Below are 4,635 nucleotides of genomic sequence, written 5' to 3' on the forward strand. Positions count from 1 at the left end.
GTAGTTCTAAGAATACCCTTTCCAATTATAATGAGAACATACATGGGCACAGGAAAAATAATTTCTTTTATCTTCGAAGAACTTGCGCACAGATTGCAGAAGGAATGTAAAGCAAGGCTTTAATGTCAGATGCTTCATATGGACCACATTTCTCATAGTCAAAAGAGAATCAGAAAAAGACAATACATTGTCCAGGAAAAGAAAGCAATCCAGCCAGCTCCACAACCATTTGACTGGGAGACAGTTCCAGAGTCATTCCAGTGCTCCAGTACAGCTAAGCCAGAACCCTCTACTAAGCCAAATGACACAGTTGGAGAAATATATTCCAGACCTTGTTATCCATGCCCCAGAGCTGCCAAGTTTGCCCATATGGGACCACAGATGTTGATTCTATCAAAAAAGGAAAAGTATGGGAAAAGAAAGCAAGACACAGCACACAAGGAACTGCAGCAGTAAGTGGTATCATGAGGTCAGCATTAAAGTTACTGCAAGTACCAATTTATAATGAAATAACTGTGTCCTTTATAATGTCCAAGCTGGGTAAGGAAGTGCTTAGTAAACATACTCAGGTGGAAAATTATCAGACCAATGGATAACATGCAAGTTGTACTAATCTATTCCTGCCTACATATGAACACTGCAGTTATAGGCATAAAACATTGGAAACAGAATGTATGACCTTCAGCTTCAAAAATAAGGGCCCCTACTTGGCAAGTTTCCATGAAGGAGTAATTAGTTCAGCCAATAGAAGGATTCTGAAGGAGCTAAGGAGCCCACATAGACAAGCGAGAAAATTGCATGCTCCCTAGATAAAACAGGGTGTGTCTACCCAGGGAGGTGGTGCTCTCCCCTACCCTGGGGGTCTTTAAGAGGAGGTTGGATAGGCATCTAGCTGGGGTCATCTAAACCCAGGACTCTTGCTTTCCTATGCAGGGGGTCGGACTCGATGATCTATTGAGGTCCCTTCCGACCCTAACATCTATGAATCTGTAAATCACCATTGCCATATGGTGATGTGTAGATGCACCCTGTTTTGGAAGTGTAGACACACCCTTTTGGAAGTACTAAAGCACGGCGCTGTAGCACCGTTGCCATATGGTGATGTGTAGATGCACCCTGTTTTGGAAGTGTAGACACACCCTTTTGGAAGTACTAAAGCACAGCACAATACAGGCAGTTACTGTGCCGTACACATGGCACACGGTTAGATTTCGCCGCTGTTGCCATAATGGCACGCTATAACTGGGGAGCATGCCTCTTCAGTGACATAGCTGACGATCACATGTAGATCGTTACGTCACCACGTGATTGTTACATCACCATAGCACGCTGTCCAGCAATCCAGCGCATTACTATGTTGCCATAGGGTGATGTGTAGACACGCCCACAGAGTTGTCCATGAGCTAATAAAGTACCTGGAGTTCCCAGGACTTCAGTCCAGCAATTTCTCCATGACCTGTGACTGTAGATTTGAGAAACCAAGAACAGCATAAATACACTGACACTTCATTTGTCAGTGGGAATCATACATGGAATTTTTAACACCAAGCCCTACAAGAAAATAGGGAGGGTTGCCAACTTTTAGGAGAATAACAATAAATTGGAAGGTTTTATTTACCTTGGTTTCTTAGCCTCCATGGTTTATCTGATTCATATTTTCAAGCCATTTTCCACAACCAGGAAAGATAAAGACTTGTTATTATTGCTATTTACTGAGGGCTGAGATTCTCACAAATTCACCTGCTTCCAGGAACTGAGTTTTTTAAGGTATGCACCAAATATCTGAAGATGGACAGGAAAAATCATAAGTGTTGGCAACACTTCATCCATTGGCTACGAGCAGCAAGCAGGTTGTTAAGAGTTGCTAGAGCCAGACATTAAAGGGGAGACACAATGATACGATCTGAGCTGGTGAATTATGTACACGATACAATGGCTCTCAGCCCATCATCAACTGAGGAACAGAATGCACAAAAATTTCCAAGCCTCTAAAGCTAAAGGCCTAACAGAAGAATGGATAACAAAGGAACTCATAAAACATTGTATCCATTACACACGCACACACAGTATTTTTTTAAACTGCAAAAGTGCATTTAATAATCAAAAAGACATTTGCACAATCTGCCCTTTCACTGACAAAAAGGGGAAATAAAGTAAAAGTTAGTGGGAAGCCTGAATAGAACGCCTAAGAAATGCAAGGAAATTCTCCAAGGGCCTGATTCAAGAGGAGTCACACATATTCTGCCTCTAGTTGTGTGTTCAGCTTAAAAGGGGCCACAGCTTGCTTTGTTTAAGTAAAATGCCCCATAAAAATCAACGGGACATGTTGATTTAAAGCCTGTGATGCAAGATGGCTCTACATATTTTTCATATAGCAAAAATATTGAGGGGCAAGGGACATATTTCTTTCACTGGAGCAAATGATTAACCCATGAATGCACACACTGTATAAACATACCTCAGTTTAGGCACAAGGTAAAGTTACTGACACCAAGGATAGGCTTCAATGGGCTTTAGTTCAGGGCCTTAGTTTCCTTTGAATATAACACAGTGTTTCCACTTACCACGGTGATGGACACAGTATAGCAGGAAAGAAGAGAGAGAGAGATCTGGTTTCCTCCTCAACCATCTCCCCCTTCGATATTAAAGACACTTCAGATATATCAGTTGAGTGAAAAGTTGACCCCAAATTATTTAAGCAGCAGAATGGGAGGTACAATAGTGTGTTCTGTTAAGTACTTTTCATACATCTGCCAGCAACTTTCTGTATGACTTTGGATAGATCACATCATCTCTGTAATAAGGGGCAGGTGTAGCAAGCTGCTCAATAACTCTCTGGGATTTTGTCAGGATCAATTTATGCATGTCACATGCTTTGCAATCCTCCAAAAAAGCCTCAGTATGAATAATAACGTTACACCAGCCTTGCACCCATTTTAATAATTTAAGATTTTGAGCTCATGAAATGGAAATAATGGGCAATGGAGTTTTATATGCATCCTCAGAGAAGAATAAGATTCCCTTTACTTCAAGCACTTTCAGAGAAAAGAACCAATATACATTTCATACAATTCTCTATTTCAGTATCATCTCATCTTTAATACCAAAATATATACTGCAGAAAGAACCTGATGTGGCCAACTAAATCTGTATCTAATTTATGGACAATTTATAATGGAAATAGACTGTATAAAAATGTATACAAATTGGTAGTTTTGAGCATAGGGTCAGCTAGACCGTTTAACTTAGAAATAATTAACGTGAAGCGTCTCTTGTAAGCTGCCAGGCAGACATTTCGATTGTCCGGACTTTCATGAAACTCAGACCAGAAAAAGCTTGAAGTCTTCCAAACATTCTTTAACTCTATCAAGTGTGTCGGTGCACTACAGCCGATGACAATATATTTCACCAGGGTTGCCAAAAAATTGTTTAATTTTAAACTATGCCTGTATTGCATTACTTTATACAAGCTGAGCCAACTTGTAGGGCATGATCAATTTCTCAGAGAAATAAGTTGAAATAAGCCTATTGCCAAAGCTTTTAACCCATCCAAAAAAACAATTTCACATGGTGTCACCTTCAAATAAGAAAACAAACAATAAAAACAATAATAAAACCCCTTATTCCATTTCCCACCCCACGCTGTAGCCCTCAAATCATCATTGCTTTTCCCAGCCTCGCCAATCAGACTCAAGCCAATGAAGAGTTACAGAGAACGTCTGTGTTGCCAAGAGCTATTTCCAGTGGACTTTGATCAAGTGATGCGGTAATCCCTAATGGGAAGCATACTTCATTTATAAGGTATTCTTTGGTGTCATTCCCAAGGAGCAGGCATACGTGTTTTTAAGCAACAGAGCTCTTTCTTTACAATAAGCATTATAATTGCAATGGGACAGCACTACCATGTTCAAACCAAGTACAGAGGGCTGGATAGATAACTACACTTTCACCATTACTCATTTATATAGTCTGAAAAGCCTAAAAACTCCTAATCAGATAGACAGAAGGCCAAGTCTTAGTCCTAGAATTTCTTTAGACATTCCCTTCTATCCAAGAGCGGTGATTAACACATTTCTTATCCTTTGCCTTTCCAGGGATGAGACAAGCAACAGGTCATTCTTGAAACCGTCAGGATTCCAGTTTGATTGCAATTCTGCCAAACTCCGAGGTGCAGGTTACTCAGAAATATTTTCTTTGTTTCTGAAGTTTTTAAGGATTAAGATCAATTTGCGCACTTTTCAACAGTGAAGCAATTGCAGAGTATAAGGAGTACAGAATGATTGAATGTGCTGTTAGAAGGAGATGTAAGACATCAGTGTTCACATTTCCAAAGGGAGGCATATAAATTATGTTCAAGTGCACTTTGTACCCAGATCCTTCTCACGTTAAAACTATTCACTTGTTCCTGTAATATTGCCCTGCAATTTACAGCAACGTAACCAGCTACTCTGAAAGCTCATCAGGTCCGTCCTAGGTTGGGTTGAGTTCTAACCTATTGTCCAGATCAGTTTAAGAAATCCTACTGAGGACATTAAAGTAAGAATAAAGTCTGAGCAGCACCAGGTTAAAAATGGGAAGGAACCACATATTTAAGCAAGAAGTTCTGGTTCATACTTCAAACCTTTGCCACTCTTT

Source organism: Alligator sinensis, unplaced genomic scaffold, assembly GCF_000455745.1.
Source record: "Alligator sinensis unplaced genomic scaffold, ASM45574v1 scaffold200_1, whole genome shotgun sequence".
Classification (NCBI taxonomy): Eukaryota; Metazoa; Chordata; order Crocodylia; family Alligatoridae; genus Alligator; species Alligator sinensis.